Source organism: Epinephelus moara, chromosome 21 (genome assembly GCF_006386435.1).
Source record: "Epinephelus moara isolate mb chromosome 21, YSFRI_EMoa_1.0, whole genome shotgun sequence".
Classification (NCBI taxonomy): domain Eukaryota; kingdom Metazoa; phylum Chordata; class Actinopteri; order Perciformes; family Serranidae; genus Epinephelus; species Epinephelus moara.
This window is the reverse complement of record NC_065526.1, coordinates 18,162,259-18,182,827: the sequence shown is the minus strand read 5'-3', so window position 1 is coordinate 18,182,827 and position 20,569 is coordinate 18,162,259. Positions and strand designations below refer to the sequence as shown.

General features: G+C 41.4%; 1 protein-coding gene across 1 annotated transcript in view; it reads right to left on the bottom strand.

Annotated features, from left to right (window-relative positions):
- The window catches only part of LOC126383016 (cAMP-specific 3',5'-cyclic phosphodiesterase 4B-like), a 98,080-nt gene that overhangs the window by 73,047 nt on the left and 4,464 nt on the right, over positions 1–20,569 (bottom strand). Inside the window, exon 2 of the mRNA XM_050033366.1 lies at positions 19,139–19,207. The gene's annotated coding sequence lies outside the window, so the exon portion shown is untranslated. The remainder of the gene's footprint in view (positions 1–19,138; positions 19,208–20,569) is intronic.

Genomic DNA, 20,569 nt, shown 5'->3' with positions numbered 1-20,569 from the left:
GCTGGAGAAGAGGGTGGATTAGGGAAGAAGGAGGGGGACTGTAGTTCATGTAGTTTAAAAGAGCATTTCCTTTGTTTACTATTGCTACATTAAATGCAGGACACAATAACTTCTACAATAAAAACACATTTAAGATTGGTCTTTTCAAATAAGTAAGTGAACACTCTGTCCTTCCATACAACCTAGTGAAGACCTTCCAGTCAAAATGTTGCTGTTATTTTATTGCTGGTCTTAATGCCAATGTAATAAAGACTTTTAATAAGCATTGTTTTCCTACTACTTACGTTAAATACATGATAGCAGCGTAACATATTCATTCAATTTACTTTATTTTGGAACTTGTGCAAGAATGAGAAGAGCGTTTTAGAACCATGTAATAACAATGGACCAGCTCAAAAGTTCTTAAAATGTAAACACAGCCTGTCAGGACACCCAAGTAAAAACATAAGTCAAAATAAATTGAACTAAACAATATGCATAAATAATACATAACCATAAATTATAGTTGCCAACAAAAATCAAGTCCAGGGGGCTCCATTTGTCAGTGGCTTAATGAGTTGTTTTTTGTTTGTTTGTTTGTTTGTTTTTTAAAGAAAACTTTACTTCTTCAATGAATGTCTTTAATATGGACCCATCCAAAGGATATATGTTTAGTCACGATCCAGGCTGTAATCCACCTGGCATTCTGGCTGAAGAGCTGCCTGATATTGGATGCAAGGCCACTATTGCGTCCAGCCACTCCACTATAACCTACTAATACTTATGCAGCTGTCTTCGTCCGTCATAATATTTAAACTTTCCACCAACTACTTACCTGGAACAATCAGACAGTGGAAGTGAGCATGGCATTCTCAAAGGCCCAAAATACCTAACACGGGTGCCACCTAGTGGCCCAACTTTATACATCTTACATAGTAAAATGTGAGAATGCAATTACAATTAAATAATTCTTGGTTTCACTAACTTAGTTTACTCTGCGCTGAAACCCATGCCGTTTGCTTTACTTGCAACTTTAAGATGTAAAAATGATGATGATGCAGCAGTTTTCTCACAATATGAGCCATTATTACATTATGAACTGTTATTACATTATGAGCTGTTATTACATTATGAGCAGTGCCAGTAAGGCTCATAATGTAATAGGTTATTACATTATGCGCAAAGCCGTTATTACGTTATGTGCTCATGATTTTATTACATTATGAGCCGTTATTACATTATGAGCCGTTATTACATTATGAGTTGCAACACCATGGCACTGTATTAACCCTTGAATGTCTCTTTTGCATGTTAGCCCAATGAGTTAGTTACGCTGCCAGTTTAGATTTCAATTAATATGTGTACATGTGTGTTTTAGGGATGCACGATATTGGATTTTTTGCCAATATCCAACAGAACTCTAGTAGAAACAGAAGAACATCATATTGTGCATACATACTCGTATTGTGATTGCCCAACAGCAGATGGAGACATCAGATACAATACTTTTCAATGTATACAAATGGACTGCACTTGTATAGCGCTTTTCTAGTCTTCCGACCACTCGAAGCACTTTAACACTACATGTCACATTCGCCCATTCACAAACACAGTCACATACTGGTGGCTGAGGCTACCATACAAGGTGCCACCTGCTACTCAGTAACCACATACACACACTCACACAACAATGGAGCAGCCATTGGGAGCAATGTGGGGTTCAGTATCTTGCCCAAGGATGCTTCAACATGCAGACTGGAGGAGCCAGGAAAGATTCATCAACTATAGGTTGTCAAATACTTTTTTGTCAGTTAACCAATCAATCACTCAGTTGTGTTATAGCAAGTCATTGCTGATTTTCCAGCTGGTTTTCAGGCTCCAATCATTTCTAACAACTCATCACTGTGTTTCAAGCGGAGCTAGTGCTACAAAAACTTGTTGTTTTCTATCAAGACTATCAAAACATCGCTGCCTAAACATGATAATTTCCCAACCATAGTGGCGTTTGTGCCTTAACCCAACCACATTTTAACCATAATGGTGTTGAAACACAGAGTTTCAATATATCTACTACATGATGATGTGCAAATATATCTCTGTGGTTGTCAGAAATGTACAGTGCCAACATTTTTTTGGCAACTGGGCTGAAGGTTGAGCACTTTGAAAGGACACATCAGTGATTACTTTTGACACTTATTATCTACAAGAAACATGCCCCTGCCTTTAAAAAGTAAGCCCATTAAAATAAATTAAATTAAATGTTTGTTACAGTGTCAGTCTCCAAGTCTTTCCCCTTGTTATCAGCGCTTCAGTGAACATGTCAGGGCTCTGTGAATACATCCAGGGAAGGACTGAGCCTCTGAAGAGCATTTAAGCCTAAAACCCAAGAGACTACTCAAATCAAAGAGAACCACTGGACAAAAGATGCTGGATTAAAAACACACTGTTCCACTTTGTAGAGAAACAAGCTTCAAGTAACCTCTCCGCTCTGTAACCCCAGCAACAGGTCATTCCCATGGTGGCTGCCTGTACCTCTACAAATAATTGATTGTTGATGTGAAGCGGGCAGCAGAATGCACGGTCATGAGGCAGCACTCGAGATGCTGATTGTAAGGATTTGGCTTGGATTGTGAAGAGAACACCAGGGATCATTGTGCTGGGCTCATATCATCACGCTTAATTTACAACTCAAGGACAAAGCAAAAGCCATGGACGGACTTTGCTTCAACGTTATTAAAGAATGAGTAAAGTATGTATGAGTACAGAATGTTATCTCTGGGCACACTGGAGAGAAAAGACTCTGCAGCAGATTAATTACATCATCTTAACAAAGAACACCAGACACAAAGTGTTGCATGGTGGGGTTGGGGGTGCTGCTGAAACGATCCATTAGCGGTCCGACAGAATATTAATTGGTAACAATTGATTTATTGTTTAAGTCATTTGTCAAGCATAAAGGCCAAAGATTTGCAGGTCCCAGCTTCTGAAATATGATTCAGGCTGTACCGAATAGCCCAAAGCTTCATTCATAACACTGACATTAGAATTCTTGATCAACATTTGAATGCTGTAATCATTTCCAAAATTAAGATGTTTTTAACTTGTGAAATATTCTGCTTCAATTTATGTTTTCACTGTGGTCAAAACACTGTTACAATTCTGCTCTATTTTATGCTTTTATGGATTATCCAAGTTAAAGACTGAATCACTGTGACATTAGGTGGGCCATTTTTTACGTGGCTAAAAGCCAACTAATCGAGTCGTTTGCTCAACGCCATTTCATTTTACACCAATCAGCCAGAACATTAAAACCACTGACAGGTGAAGTGAACAACACTGACCATATTGTTACAATGCAATGTTCTGCAGATATCCCTTTGGTTCTGGCATTCATGTGGATACCACCTGACATGTTCCACCCACTCAGATACTGTTGCAGACCACCCCCTCATGGCATAAGCACTCCCCAATGGCAGTGGCCACCCCAGCAGGATAATGCACCATGCCACACTGCAAACATCTCTCAGGAATGGCCCAAGGAATGTGACAAAGACCTCAGAGTGTCAACCTGGCCTCCAAATTCCCCAGATCCCAATCTGAATGAGCATCTATGGCCCGTGCCATTATCCCATCTCACAACCCACTGAACTAAATGGATCTGCCGCCAATGCACTGATGCCAGACACCGCAGGACACTCCCAGAGATCCTGTGTCCATGCCTCGACAGGTCAGAGCCAAGTCCGATCCAAGGAGGCCCCACCTTGGATTAGGGGTACATTTGGAGTACCGGCACATCACGAGAATCGTTGAGCAGATTGGGACCTGGGAAATTTAGAAGCCACGTCGACACCTTGAGCTTTTTGTCATGCTCCACAGGCCATTTCTAAACAGTTTTTGTAGTGTGGCATGGAGCATTATCCTGCTGGGGGGGGGGGCACTGCCATTGGGGAGTACTGTTGCCATGAGGGGGGGTACATGGTCTGCAACGGTGTTTGAGTGGGTGGAACATGTCAAGTGGTATCCACATGAATGCCAGAACCAAAGGTTTCCCAGCAGAACAATGCATTGGAACAACATGATCAACGTTATTCACTTCACCTGTCAGTGGTTTTAATGTTTTGGCTGATCGGTGTATGTACATGATGTGGAGTTTTCAACACATAAGTTACTGTAAACAAACACTGTGATTCAGTCTATATTCATTACAGTTAACAGTATCCGATGAATCACTGAATCTAAACTGAGTTGATTGTTATTTGAATGTAAAAGTGATATTCTATACAGCCCTAATTGTGAGTATTTTACATTTCATAGCAATGTAAACTATACATTCTGAGCTTTTATCTGTTGAGTGGACAAAACAATGTATTTAAAGACACCAACGTGGCCTCTGGGAAAATTTCGTAGGTGTTATTCCAATTTTTTTCTAATATTTAATGGACCAAATAATTCATTACTAATAAAAAAAAGAACAAATCATCACATTGATCAATAATTGAAATAGCTAAGTGGCTACTAGGTTTAGTGGTTGTGTGTGGGCTCCCACTGGTGCTATGGTTTCTTCCCATAGTCAAAGGATGTGAACATGAAGTGAACTAAACCATCTGTATATGTGAAATCAAGTGTGAATGGGCTTGTGTATGTGATAGACAAGTGACCAGTTCAGATTAGGAGTTGAACATTATGTTTTTTTAGGGATGATACTGTTTATTATTAATCAAGCAGAGTAGCAGCTAATATTTGTGGAGTGATACACATTTGCAGTAAAAAATAAAACTTAGTGTCAAAATTTCAAACACAAACTCCCGACATAAAACTTGCTTAAATGCCTTTTAGCACCTTTAATTACGTGCTGCAAAAGAAAACTCTTCAACAGTTCCCTTCCCATGCTGACACATTCTTTGCACGTATTGCAGTCTGCCCTCTCTGGTGTTGGTATGTGTAATGCTCCCATAGGCCGACTGCATATTTAGACCTTTTCATTAGTGCATCCATCCAGACGGAGAGATAAAGAGAGTGAGGGACTGGGGGAGTATGGACTGATGTTTTGACGTGATATAAAAACTTTCTTTGATCGTGCAGCCCAGTGTTACTCTACAACTCTCTAGTTAATCAGTGAAGTGTATGAACTACGCTGCAGACTATTTGTCACTCACTGTTGGTAGAGAATCCAGAGTGGCAGCTGACTCATATAAACAGCTCAATGGAGGTTAAATGCACATCAGCAGGTTTGCATTACACACGTCTGCTGTGTCAAACGTCTGCAGAGTTTCCCACACATTCATTTATCTGTAGCAGCCCAACACCAATTCAGCATCTGGCGCAACATGTTGATTTTCTATTTTTGGAGGTGGATGGTTCATTAGGAGTGCTGCTGGAATGTATACACTGTTTGGTCATTCACTGCAACACACTCTCTGAGTGCAGAGCGTAGGCTGGGCACAGATGGCGCAGCAGAACATCAGGTGCAGTGAAAGTGAAACTTGTGCTGGTTCCAAAAATCTGCCTTCACTCACCTCTGCAGCAGCTGCTCCTCTCATCCATCATTCTGAATTTGATTAACAGGATTAATAAGTCGAGCTGATCAGATCAATCAAAAACACACTCATGAAGAGCTCTGCCGGTGCTGCGTTCACGGACCTGCAAAAACCCTCCAATTTAGGGCTGGTTTACACGGATACCGATACAAACGAAAACAGATTTTTATTTATCCCGTATAAAAGAATTCCGGGTTTTCACGATCAGTTGTGAAAACGATATCCCTGTTTCCACAAAAACGCAGAAACGGCAGCTTTTTGCTGCAATTAGCATGCCAGGCCAGTAGGTGGCGATACACCATATGCCAAACACCATAGAAGAACGTTCTGCGCATGCACAGTGATTCGTTTTCCTCTTGGCGCTAGTGACAAAAACAATGATAAACTAAATTTTAACCTTATGTAGCATAGTTAGCTGCTATACACTTACTAATATTGGGCACAGCAGACGTCTTTGTGTAGCGGTGATGTTGATGCAGCAGTGCTGAGTTCATTTGTAAGCTCGTAAGTTGTCCCAAAAGTGTTAACAAAACGTAAACAACCCAGCATATATCTGCCATTGTTGTTGTGGTTACCGGGCGCCTAATGGGCATGCGCGAACTGGGTTGCAACATCATCGTTTTCCAAAATCTCTGTCTATCCTGTTTACACATCTCCATAGAAACTGATATTTTTTAGAAACTTTCACTTTGGAAGCTGTAATTGAAAATCTCAGTTTCTGTCGAGAAAAACACCGGTTACGTGAAATGATAAATGATAAACAGGCCCTTAAAGAGGGGACACAGAATGACCACAAAGCGACACCAGTGTGCATATTGGATCACAATTTCTATTATGACTTCAGTAATACCTGTCGGCAAACTCCGGCAAATGCTGATAATCGTAAAATTCTGAATATTGCTGCCGATAATCGGCCAGGCCAAGAATTAGTTGATCCCTGGAAGGGCCCCCGACTGAGAATTTTCCTAGTCGACCAATAGTCGTCATTTAAGGTCATTAGTTGACTAGTCGCCCACGACTGGGCCCTTAAGTAGGTATAGAAAATGCATTGTAAAATGGATATTTAGGATATCTGTGACATGGCACTCATCTACTTTCAACAAACAAAACCCTGATGCTTTGCCAGCATGTGCTGTAAATACACAACACTACGACAACTAAAGTTTGCACTTTTATTGCATATTATATAATAGATGTCAGACAGGCTTAACTGCTGGCAGCAGTGAGAACATTTGTCCGTCTCACCAGTCAATCTATGTCACACAGCATCTGTGCACAACAGAGCGCTGTGGAGGGCGAGTCAGTCACAGTTGTACATTTAAAACCGCTGGACACCCACACAAAGGTAGCTTTTGTGGCGCCAAAACAAAGGAGGCTCAAGAATTAATGCGTGGAACTGCGTTATTATTACGTTCCCTCACTCTTTAGTCCAACAATGAGAGCTTTCAAAGCCATCTGTGTGCCACAACCATGATGAATTAACTTCACTGTGGTGACTCATTAACAACCAGAGAATTCAGATTTACGGTTAAATGAAGGAAACTTAAGAACAAAAATGAAAGCACAAGCAGTTCATACAGCAAACTAACTTTACTCACCCAGGTTTGATGCTGTCAGTGGAAAACTAATCAGTATTCTGTGCAAGCTCTCAAAAACTCACTTATCAAATTGCGAGTGGTAAATGGAGAAGTAGGCAGCAGCAGTCACAAGACACGACAGCTGTTGACACAACTGCAACAGGTCCGGTTTTTCAGTTGGACCTACCCACATTTATTCAATCAAACACAACCACACCTGCTTTATTCACACCTTGGGATCTGCAACTTCAACACTGATGTCCACTGATAGCACCACTGATGGCATTACTCATCTATTCCAATTTAAAAATGGCTTTTCACTCACAGATGTTCCGTGTACAAAAATGTACTTTGTCAAATCCTCTCATAAGAAAAAGCCTTGGGTTTAGGTTCTGACACTGAGCTTAACATTTGTGACCAAATAAAAAGGATTGTGCGATCTTGTTTTATTATACATACATCTCAAATGTAACGGTTTCTCCTTCTGACCTTGAAAAACTTGCTGTGATTCTCATTGAAAGAACTGAAACACAGCTCACTGAAAGGACTGAAATTCAGTTCACTGAGGCCAAAACCACCGTCACACTTATATTTAGTTCAGAGACAAGACTTCAGTATTTTATCATATTGCATCTACACTGGGATCATTTTACTGATAGCATCATGTTACATTTTGAAAGCATTTAAACATCTTATTGTTTGTCATTTCTAATCTTTCAGACATTAAGCTAAAGGTTGAGAAAATCACTGTTTACAGTCCCTTGAAGAAAAAGGAGAATAATGCAGGCCTCGTCTTATTTGGCCCTCAGGTTACAGCTTGGGCTGCCTGAGGCACAAGTCTTCAAACTCAAGGTTTTCTTTTGATTACAGTCACAAGGTACTTGCAGTATACAAGCACAGGTGGTATGGAAAAACAGTACGTTGTTCAAAAATGAAGGCAATGCAGAGGTGCCAAAAACTGCAGTTCCTCGAATGGCCACTTGAGGCTGGCTCCAAAAGTGAGGTAATCCCCATAGACCCCCCTGTTACAACTTAATAGCAGAAATAAACAGGTGTACAGGCTAGTACAAAAAATTGTTTTGGTCTCTAAAGCTAATGAATGAATGAAGCAAGTAGCACGATTTTGCGTCATACGTTTATTCCCGAGAGTTGAAAAATGTTAACTTAAGCAACAAATCTGCGCAGCAATAGTCAATCAGCTTTGAGATCCTCCGGGGACGTTTGATGCCGAGAATGTATCAGCAGAAGTTCTCTCATTGATTCAGCAATTTCATGCGCATATGAAGCAAGTCAACACAAAACATTCTAGCGTTCAAACTTGCACAAGTAAACGACACAAAAACATTGCATAACATAAGTCACATGACTCGAGTCCTCACCTCTTGCCAGAGATGGGACCAAGTCACACATGTGCAAGTCTCAAGTAAGACTCAAGTCTTAACCTTCAAGTCTCAAATAAGTCCCACGTCATTTTTTCTTGGGCAAGTCAAGTCAAGTCAAGTCACAGGTTTTGTCTCATTTTTTCTTGGGCAAGTCAAGTCAAGTCAAGTCACAGGTTTTGTCAAGTCAAGTCAAGTCCTGTAATAGGTCAAGTCAAGTCCAAGTCAAGTCACCTTATTATTGTAATTTTACCTGCAGAATCTGATCTTAATAAAGTGAAAAGACAAGATATAAGTAACTGTCAGTAAACATTGACTTCATCGCTGCAATGTTTACTTTGCAGGCACGACCCCCATGCGTGCGTGCGCACACACACACACACACACACACACACACTAACCAAGGCAGCGGCCAAAATCACCCATTTAGCTCATTTAACCCTGTGTTGCTCGTTCATAAAACGTACAGCTAGTCTTGTGATGAACCGGTCAGAATGTTCGCTCACGTTTTCTGGGGTTAATGTTAGCAAATAAATTAAAAACAAGTTCCACCAAACCGAACCGCCCCCCACCCCACCCCACCCCCGTATCGTATCAAGCTAACGTTAGCTAACTACCGACTAACCAGATAATATTAGCTAATTGACAAGCACTTACTGGGCAGAATGGCTCTTCAAATGACGAACAAAGTTTGAAGTTGTCGCCTGGCTGTCCGAGATGTTTATCTTGCACTGTGCTGTTCATCTTTTGCCGTCACAATGGTAATTCTGAAAGCCGAATACGATGACTCTCGGTACCCCTCCCGCTGACATGTTGATGCCTATCTGATATAAGAGGGCCCGTTTCTCCAATAAACACGTAAGGTGCGTAGAGAGGGCATGACTGATTGACAGGGTAGTGATCCAATCATGACAACGCCATTCTCAGCCTGCGCTCCTACCGGGTATTATTTTTTAAATTAATTTATTAATTTTATATTCTAACCGAAAACATGATGTGAATAACACTCAAGTCATTCAAGTCATTGTGTCTCAAGTCAAGTCAAGTCCCGAGTCTTTAACTTCCAAGTCCGAGTCAAGTCTCAAGTCTTTTATTTTTTGTCAAGTGAAGTCCCAAGTCATCAAAACAGCGACGAGTCGACTCGAGTCCAAGTCACAATGACTCGTGTCCCCATCTCTGCCTCTTGCTTTGTTACAGTTAAGCAGAGCTGTAAATGCACCCTACTAATCAAGCTAGTAGCTAGCGTGAGGGTTAGATCCACCCTCTTGTCCAGATATGGTCATCTTTGGCTCCAAAATCCAAGATAAAAGAAAAATGCCAAACTAGAGGCTTTAAAAGGGAATTCATGAACCAATAGGTGACGTCACGGTGGCTATGTCCATTATTCTATACAGTCTGTGTTTATATTGTTGTCATTACTCACTCCATGTACTATGTGCTGTGGTGTGCATCCTTTTGTTTCAATGGTTTTGTAATACTTTATGAAAAAGTTATTCTATAGATGTAGCAGCTGCAGACAACAGAAAATAAATGTTTGATGAATGGCCAGGAGCATACACACTCATTTGTTATTGCTCATAATAATAATAATCACACCTGCAACCACATTGCAGCTCTCTGGCTTCATTTTGTGACTATGGCCTAAAATATATTAAAAATTGCAGCTGTGGAAAACCAACTAAATTTGATTTAAATGAAAAATACTTGACCCAAGGATATGAACAGACTTCTTATCCACACTGCATTTTTTCTTATTTCTGGAACATCTCCATGCACAATTGATATGACATAAAAACAAACATAAGCCCAGCTGCTTGGCTGCTACTTTACTATATGAGTGTGTGACAGTCACAGACTCCCATGTAAAATAACAAAAAACACTCTACTGTATTCACTCGGTGCCATTTGTTGTTGGCTGAAGTCTCTAAGTCCTATCTGGGCGAGCACTCTCTGAGACGCATCCATCTTAATATAATTCATACAGCGCAGAATATGATACCAATCAATATTTAGGCTGCAATAAGTTTTAAGGCACTTTTCTAATCTTATCTCTCCCTCCCACGCTGTTTGTGTGGGCATGTCCTGCTTACAAAGCAGCTGATGCAGTTCATGCAGGTGTCAGACTGGCAATAATAACCTTAGAATAATATATGTGTTCTGCCGTATTAAAATTATTACATTTACAACTATGAATCGCCTTTCCACAGAGAGGGACAGACAGAGTTATAGATTACAAACATAAACCAGAATCACCATTGTGGTTGTGTGCCTCCACAAACTGGTTAAGTTGCAGTTACAGTTTACATACATGTCTGTGAAAACATGGATGTTTCGCACAGATCTTCAGATTTATACAATCAGCACAGTTTCAAGGTGGACACCCAAGATTAGTGTCACCAAGTCAGTGTTTGACCAAATGTCTTCCCTTTTGTTCCTTGGTCATGGTGTTGAATAATGGCCAGAAAAGTGTGATGTCACAGTGAAGCTGACCTTTGACCTTTTAGATGTAAAATGTCACCACTTCATTATTTTATCCAAATAGTCATTTGTGTAACATTTTTGTCAGATTTAGTGTATAAATTCTTAAGTTATGGCCAAAAACAAATTTTGTAAGGTCACAGTGACCTTTGACGACCAAAGTCTAATAAGGTCATCATTGAGTCCAGGTGAACGTTTGTGCCAAATTGATAGAATTTCCCCAAAGGTGTTCCTGAGATATTGTGTTCACAAGAATGAGATGAACGCAAGGTCACAGTGACCTCTGACCACCAAATTCTATTCAGTTCATCCTTGACTCAAAGTGGACGTTTGTGCCAAATGTGAGTAAATTCCCTCAAGGTATTCTTGAGATATCTGCAGTCACACAGCATAGTCTCAAAGTGGGCACCCAAGATTAGTGTCACCTATTTAGTATCTGACCTAATGTCTCCCCTTCTGTTCCTTGGTTATGGTGTTGAATAACGGCCAGAAGAATGTGATGTCACAGAGAAGCTGACATTTGACCTTTTGACATTTGAGTGAAATTAAGTCAGAATTAGGATAAGAATTCTTAAGTGATGGCCAAAAAACTATATTCTAATCATTTCATTGTTGAGTCCCAGTGAAAGTTTGTGCCAAATCCCTTAAGGTGCTCTCAAGATAGAGTTCAAAAGAATAGGACAGATGAGGTCACAGTAATCTTGACCTTCGACCTATGACAACCAAAATCTAAGCAGTTCATTGTTGCGTCCAAGTAGACCTTTGCCGCAAATTTGAAGAAATACCCTCAATGTGTTCTTGAGATATTGGGTTCCCTGACAGTGGGATGGATGCAAGGTCACAGTGACCTTGACCGTTGACAACCAAAATCTAATCAGTTCATTGTTGAGTCCAAGTAAACATTTGTGTCAAATCGGAAGAAATTCCCTTAAGGTGGTCTTGAGATACAGCTCACAAGGATGAGACAGACGAGGTCACAGAGACCTTGACCTTTGACAACTAAAATGTAACCAGTAGTTCATTGTTTTGTGCAAGTGAAAGTTTGTGCCAAATTTTAAGAAATTCTCTCAAGGTGTTCTTGAGATATTGCAATCACAATAATGGGACAAATGGACGGACAAGCCAAAAACAGATTGCCTCTGGCCGAGGCTATCGTTGGCACAGAGGCATAAAAATATGAGTTCACATAAGGCCTTTCCATTGAAGTAGAGCTTAAAAGTTTCATTCATTAGCTAAGTGACAGTAAATTAATCCGCAGTTCTTTTGATAATAAATTAATCTTTTAAGGTTAAAATAAAGTATAACTGTCAAGCAAAACTTTCAATTTTCATTTAACTCAAGGTCAACATAATTTCTTGTCATGTAATTTAAGCAGACACCTCTCACTCATCATTCAACAGTTTACTTTGTTTTTAACACTCAGCCCAAAGCCAAATTAGCTCTGTGACTGAAAAACAAAATGCCAATCAACACTTGTCAACTAAAATGACTCATCACTGAAAAATCCAAGCTAATAATTCACAGTGGAAACTTCCCTGTGTTGTATTTGCATTCAGCGCAGTGAAGCAGATTCCAGCAGAAAGGAACTTTTGAGACGGGTGAAGGCTGAGAGGAGTTTGTTGAGGAGGCAGAGAAACAACACACCAATTTGTGGCAGCTGAAAGATGACGTCAGCGTGGAGGCCACATGCAAGGAACCCACTGCCCTACTGTATGCACATAAAGAGAGAGAAAGAGACCAGAGAGGCCTGGCTCTGTGGGCCTGTTGCCACTGGGCCACGAGACAGTTTTGGGATGGCTCTGCTGTCACACCATATGTTTCTCACTGCAAATATCATCCCTGGTTGAAAGAAAGTCACTCTTTAAAATCTGACAGTACAGAAACTAGAAAAGCAGACTAATTCCAGCTCTGTTGTGTTACAAACTGTCCTAATGGGTTTAATGTAGCGAACATATAAAGACTGATAGAGTCCCGTTTTGGGATATTTTCTGCCTTAAATGAAGATTAACTACATCTCTCTGTTATAATTCTGATGTGTTAATAGCCTCCTGTCTTATATTGCTAACCGCAGTGCACTACATTGGTCATATTCAGCATCAGTCACAGAAAATATCCTTTTTCATTTCTTATTGATTAGGTGAATAAATGCTAAATTCATCATGAACTTTTAGGGCTGTGCTGCTCTCTAAGACAGAGAAGCAAACCATTTATAGCAGGAGTCAGAAACCTTTACTAAGATGATCAAAATTTGGAATTGTGTTTTATAAGTTTGAGTATAATGTATTTAATTATTAATCTATTCGTTTCCTTTCTTTGGTATAGTTGATTTTCTGGGTTATCCTTTGGTTGATATAGGATAGACTAAAATAAGGCTGGGGCTTCAGCCTATTTCTTGTTCAGTTATCAACTGTGAGAGAACCTGTGTGAAATAATCTTAATAAAAATCATTCATTCAAAAATCAATACTATGTTTTACCATTAGGTGGCTACCCTGCAGTAAAGTATTACGAATATTTGGTACCTTGCAGAGAAAGTAAACAAATCTGTCTATGCACTGTTAAATTCAATGTTTTTCTTTTCTGGATTTGGAATCCACCGCTAGCTTTGTTAAGGAGACTCAAGACAAGCCACTGCTTTTGATGTTCGGCAAAACTTAGAGAAAAGGCGTCAGGCTGTAGACACAGCTGTGACTCACATTTTTGTTGACGAGATACCCAAACATTTCTTAAATTTGTTGTAGGCCTATAAGTTACACATTTTTACAATTGGATAATGTAAGAATCCCTTTAGGCCTACAACAATGAAACATGAAAATTGAAATGTTCAAAAATAAACGTGATTCATTTCCATTAGAGATGTACCGATACCACTTTTTCCTTCCCGATACAGATTCCGCTCCCTGAACCTTAGTTATCTGCTGATACCGAGTACCGATCCGATACCAGCGCGTAAAATAAAAATGGATGGGATATGAATTGTTGTATCGGATTGGTATCATCCGATACCACATTTTAGGCAGTATCGGACGCATTTCTAATACCGGTATCGGTATCGGTACAACTCTAATTTCCATAAAGCCTAATTTTTGGTCAAAGCCACAGGGAGCCATTGGAGAGGGGCTAAAGAGCCACATGCGGCTCCAGAGCTGCAGATTGCCTAACCCTGATTTGAAGGGATAGTTCAGATCTTTTGTAGTGGGGTTGAACGAGGTACTTATAGTCAGTGTACTGCAAACAGTAGCTGTCAGTCGGCAAGGCCCCAGTTTGGAGAAGCAGCAGGAGTACCGACACGGAAGCTAAGCAATGTACTGCTGTGGATGGGGGCAGCAGCAAAATGTATTTTGTCACAAAAAAAAAAAAAAAAAAAATCAATATCAGCCTAAGGGTACGCTATATTTAGAATGTTTTCACTGCCTTACTTAGTCGTCAGACAGCGATTTCTGACAAGGAACTACAGGCATTATGTCGCTCTCTTTAAAGCCAGACTCTATTGAGAAAAACAGTAGTTTAACATCACGTAAGACATGAGCTGCTGGTCTACTGCTGCCTCCATCAGTTAGCTTGTTTGTGTTATCATGCGACTTTTTCAAAGGGTTCACTTACATTCACTAAAGTCGTATAATAAAACCAACTAGCTAATTGATCATGGCATCTGTAGACGAGCAGTTCCTGTGTTAAAAGTACTGTTTTTGTCAGTGGAGCCTGGAGTCTTTGACAAAGCAAAGATGGGGAACCAAAGCCATTAACAGCTTCCCCATCTGAATTTTTTTTTGCTGCAGCCCATGTCCACACTAGTATATTGCTTAGCTTTCATGTGGGCACTCCAGCCTGCTTCTCCAAACTGGAGGCATGCAGACAGACATACTGCATATAATACACTGACTGTGGATGAGTACCCCATGCAACCCCGCTTCAAAAAATCTGGACTACCCCTTTAAGAGACGCATTGAAATGAGAAATAATTGGTGGGCCACATCATGGACATATGGCAACTGTGACGCTGGCTGAGTCACTGTTTGATTGGAGTTACTGAAAAAGCCCAATAATTAAGAGGGAGTGCCATTCTGTCAAATCCAAACACCCACACACACGTGCTAATTATCGTTTTCAAGTCCCCCAATTTAACGTCCATTGATGCATTTCGATGAAGTACTGTCTGTGTCAGCACTTCCATCAGTTACCCATTCACAAGAAGAAAACTTCCCGGCTACATTAATGAAAGCTTTTACACCAAATGACTTGGAGAGTAAAGAGGTAGCAGAAGGCTTGGCAGAGTGGGCAGGATTTGGGGCACAGAGGGGGCCTTGAGTGAGTGTCACCAGTTGGCAACCTCCATGTCAACATGGCTGTGAATCCTTCAGATGACAGCTGAGACAGAAATTAATCACTGTGCAGCTTCGACCTGGGCCTTGGTTATACTCGAGGTTGAAGTGAATAAATGACATGATGCCTCACCTCCTTTACACACAGGGCGGCAACTGTATATCCTGCTGTGGAGTGAATGGCTGAGCCTATGAACCCTAACACACATCATACACCTATCTTCCACTTCCTGTTTACAACAACTATCCGCATCAGTGTCTATAATAGGGCTGCAAGCCCTGCCCAATCACATTTCAGTGTTTCCTCTCCAGGTCTGGTGGGCTGCCAGGCCACAAAAATCTTAGTTAATTCACGTCTGTTACAACAGCAGGACAGCTGACTAGGGCTGCAGCAATATACTGGTTTACTGTCTACGGTTTACTTCTTATATAAAAGTTGGCTGTTATCACACCATGTACATTTGCTTATCTACAATTATTGAAATACGAATTGAACATTTTCTGAGACGATTATCGTACCGTGAAAATCTCATACTGTTGCAACCCTATGAGTGTCTGTTGTCTAAACGGCTAAATTCAGTTGCATAAGTGAGGAACAACTGGCTAACATGCTGTGGGATTCGGTTGTTTTTATGTTTACAGACCAGCAAATATTGGGTTAAAAACAAATCAGTGATGCAGTTTTGCCTTTATTGTTCTCTATGAAGTTTGTTGGATGTGTGATGTAGCCCCAGTGTGTTTAATGTGTGATGTAACTGCGCCACGCTCTTTAAAAAAAAAACAGACTTAAATGTTACATTGCCTGTCAGCGACCTGTCATAAGGTAACCTTTGAGGCAGTTTGGCTTTCAGTGCTCTGATTAATTTGGCATGCAGATGACACAGTCATAATTTTGTTTTAATGGAAAAAACAGCTCCTGGCATTTGCTCCTGGCGTTCTTCACCACTGATTTGGAAGAAGGAAATAACGGGCGTGACACACAAAAAGCTCAGATAGTTTCTTTAAACCCTTTGAAACCTGAGCAAAGAGGCTTAATTTTTTTTTTTCAAACATGAGAAGAAGGCAGTAATCACGGAAAGATGAAATGACCCAAAAAATGCAAGAAATTTGTAAAAACAGGAAATTAAAAACAAGAAAATGTGTTTTAAGAAAAGAAAGCTAGCATAATTTTAAAATGTAATAATAATAATTTCCCCATATATTTTTTAAATATTTTCTTTAGTCTATTTTTTTCCGCAATTTGTGGGGAATTTCTCACCAAGTTGGTCACTGCCTTTTTCCCCCACGTTTTAAAAAAAATCACACCAATCTGATGACGGTTCAAAGGTTTAAATACTTGTGAAAGGTGTCTGAAAGCAGTACAAGAAAAGTGATGTCATTTCAGGTTTCAAAAGGTTAAAATACGTGCTGTACAGTGAATTTATGTTGATCTGAAGAGTGGTTCATGTGGATTTGTAAAGTAACAAATATTTAGAAAAGTAACTTAAGATTTCTTAAAATTTTACAGAAATGTTTAAGTGTTCAATGTGAGAATGGTATTTGGTGGGGCAGTAGAGAAACACTGATATTCATACATGAACGCAATCTGTAAGTGGTGGAGTGGCACAAATGCTGAACTGCAGGTTTAAAAGGGCTCTACGCACAATTCAGAGTGTACGAGTTGTCTGGATATGGCTCTCAACATGGAGGTGGCTGAGCTGGCGGCTAGCAGCTAACAGTGCTAACTCCTTAAAGGCGCCGTATGTAAGAATGTGGCCAAAACGGTTACTGCACTCAAATTCAAAATACTGCCGCGAGTCGTGTCCACCGCCCCTCCCCTACAGATTCGAGGCTGCTTGACAGCGGCACGCTGACGGCAAAAATAGAAGTCCTGCGTATCTGTTGCGGAAGGCTCCGGGGTGCCGCAGCTGAGACGGAGCCAGAACACAGCACAGCCGCAGCCGGTGGAAACACACACATTGACTAGAATTGAATCCTATCGGCTCCACTGCCGTGCCGGAGCACAGACGCAACCAACACGCATCTGGTGGAAATTGGGGGTGATATGTGTGCCCACGGGCGGCTGCCGTGGCAGGGCTGCGTTGGCGGCCCACGGGCGGCTGCCGTGGCAGGGCTGCGTTGGCGCGTCCTTGATCTTCGGTTTTCCAGCGGACCGTTTGAGAAAGTCCGGCTTCTCTGCTGCTAACGCTGCTGCTGGGATACAGCGGAGGAGGAGCCGGCTGCTAATGCTATGTACTGGGATACTGCTAATGCTGCTTGCCGTGCTGCTAACATTTGTTTCTCAAAAAAATCAGTTGGGTCGATGACCCACATGCACAGGGGCTACAATGTATGATCGAAAATGAATAACAGTTGAAAGTATTCAAAATGTCCATCCCCGTCTAGCTATGATGCTAGTTAGCCAACTTTGGCTAAAGCTTACCTGTCAAGGAGAAGAGTAGCCACTTCAACATCCGATTTCAAATTGTTCTCCGCTTTCAACCGTCTCCACTGCTCAAAAGCATCTCCTATATAGACCCTCGTTTTGCCTCGAGTTTTTCTTGGCGTTTTTGGGAATCATAACGAGGTCGTTTCGGTTTAGTCGCACCGTCAGACATTGTAACTCTGTCGTAACTGTAACTGATGCTGAGACTCTACTGACTGCGTGACTGGTAGACGGCGGTGGGTGGCGCAACAGGCCAATCCACTTGAAGTGCTTTTATACTACGAGTCAAATTCACCCGCTGACACACTTATTCACACACTGGTGGCCGAGGTTACAATACACAGAGCTGCCCACTCCTCAGCAACCATTCACACGCACTTACACACCGATGGAACAGCCATTGGGAGCAATTTGGGGTTCAATATCTTGCCCAAGGATACTTCAACATGTGGACCGGAGCAGCTGGGGATCAAATCGAATATTTTGCATCAAAACGATTCACACTGGCATCGACACAAATTTGAGACAACTGTTGGGATCCTGGGCGGCACGGTGGTGTGGTGGTTAGCACTGTCGCCTCACAGCAAGAGGGTTGCCGGTTCGATCCCGGGTGTGGGAGCCCTTCTGTGCGGAGTTTGCATGTTCTCCCCGTGTCAGCGTGGGTTCTCTCCGGGCACTCCGGCTTCCTCCCACAGTCCAAAGACATGCAGATTGGGGACTAGGTTAATTGATAACTCTAAATTGTCCGTAGGTGTGAATGTGAGCGTGAATGGTTGTTTGTCTCTATGTGTCAGCCCTGCGATAGTCTGGCGACCTGTCCAGGGTGTACCCTGCCTCTCGCCCGATGTCAGCTGGGATAGGCTCCAGCCCCCCCGCGACCCTCAAGAGGATGAAGCGGTTAGAAGATGAATGAATGAATGAATGAATGTTGGGATCCTGTTGGCCCAGAGCAGCTTCTGGCAGTCCGTCTGAGGTACACTGTTGTATAACCTAAGCTACTGTAAGCTATTTTATTAGGTTTAAGTGAATCTGAGTTCCCCCTGGCAAACAGTAAGGCAGTGTAGATGTCTAGGGCTTTTCGAAAGGCAAAAACGGAAGGAGGGGATCTGGTATGCGGTGCCATTGTCAAGGTCAAAAGAAGTAATAAAGTTTGCAGTCTTGGATCGGACTATGAAGCCTCGGTGTTGTTGTTGTTTTGTTTGTTTTTTTATTGCATAATATTACCATTCTGTGTTACAGACAAAAACAACAGTTTGAAAAAATATACGGACGTGCAAATTCAAAAAGGCCTTTGCTGTACAGGTTTCAGCCAGTAACTCTATAATACACAGAAAACTAAACTCTCCTGCTTAAAAACCAATGAGGAAATCTTATACTCTACTTTGTCAGCAAAAACGACCGACCACAATATTCCCATCTGGACACTATAAAAGCGTACTCACAGCTAAAGCTCTTCTTCTTGAGCTTGTGGCGAGAGGATGGGTGGGAATTCACGTCAGCAGACTGTCGGCCTGAAAGACAAACAATGTATGGATTACGATTTCACAGACCACAAATCATGGCAAAGAAAAACTGCCAATATCACGTCAGCGGAAACTATGTGAAAGATCAGCAACAAAGACCCCTGACAATATCACAGTCTGACATATTTCCCTCTGACAAACACAGAAGGAAAACAGAGATATTTATACAGGATTTCACAATCGGAAATGGCAGATGTGTAAGTTAACTGCTGATAAGTCAGAGTTGAAGAAAACAGTGTGAAACTATAACAGTGGAAGCCCTGAAAAGAGTAAAGGCTACAGCACTTAGTGTTATTGCAACCACAGTTCAGATTACCATTCAGCACACACACACACATGAATACAATGCTCTCTGTATTCAGAATCCATTTTTCTTTTCTTTCTTTTTTTTTTTTTAAAATCAGAGTTCCCACTGTGAAAAACACTCACCCAGTCTGCAAACCTAACTGCCTGGTGCAGACACGGCGCGTATTCATCAGCTGGAAGCAGAACATTAGTGTTCGGCAGCAGAAAAGTAAAAAAGCCACCAAGCAGCCAGTAAGTGAGTCATCAGTCTGGTAGCCAAAGCTCTTTTGACAAGAAGCTGGATGTATGTGCCCTGTTGTTTCAGCACTGACGGGGAATAAAAGGACAGTGGCCGCTTGAGTTCACACCACATGACCGGGGCACTACAGAAATGCTATGAACCGGGCTTAAAGGGAAGTGCACCTCTGAAATATCTTCCTTAAAATGTAACATGAGAGTATGAAGTGCCAGTGAAATGTCTTGTGTGTGATGCCAAATCAATTCACAGCTCTAAAATATGATTTGTAGACGAGAAATAAGAGGCTGAATCACTGTGACGTCGTGCTACCAACAACAATCACTTCACATTCCACTAGAACACTGGCAATTGATTTCAATGGCAGAGATAATTAAAATCCAACCAGTGGTCCAACCTATTTGACATTTCTGCTGTGCTTATCTTATGTACTGTGTTGCTTTGAGAGCATATTTGATAAACCAAATCTGCTGGCACGGAAGCTGGACGATGTACTGCTGTGGATGGAGGCCGCAGCAAAAGGTTCTTCAGGGTGCTTTCAGACCTAGAGTCCTCTTGCTTTGGTCTGAATCAGGGACTGATGTTGTTCCAAAGTTGCATAATTGCCTAGAGTTGGTTTGTGTTCTCACGGCAGCATTTACAAGCGGACCAGATCAAATGCCTTGAGCGAGAAAGCTGCGCTTGATTGGTCAGAATTCCCATGCGGGAAAAAACCAGGAAGTAAACCAAACGTTGAAGAAGAGTACACTTGCAAGATAAATGTGACACTTTCTAATGTCACAATGGAGGGACAACTACGCAGGTTGATT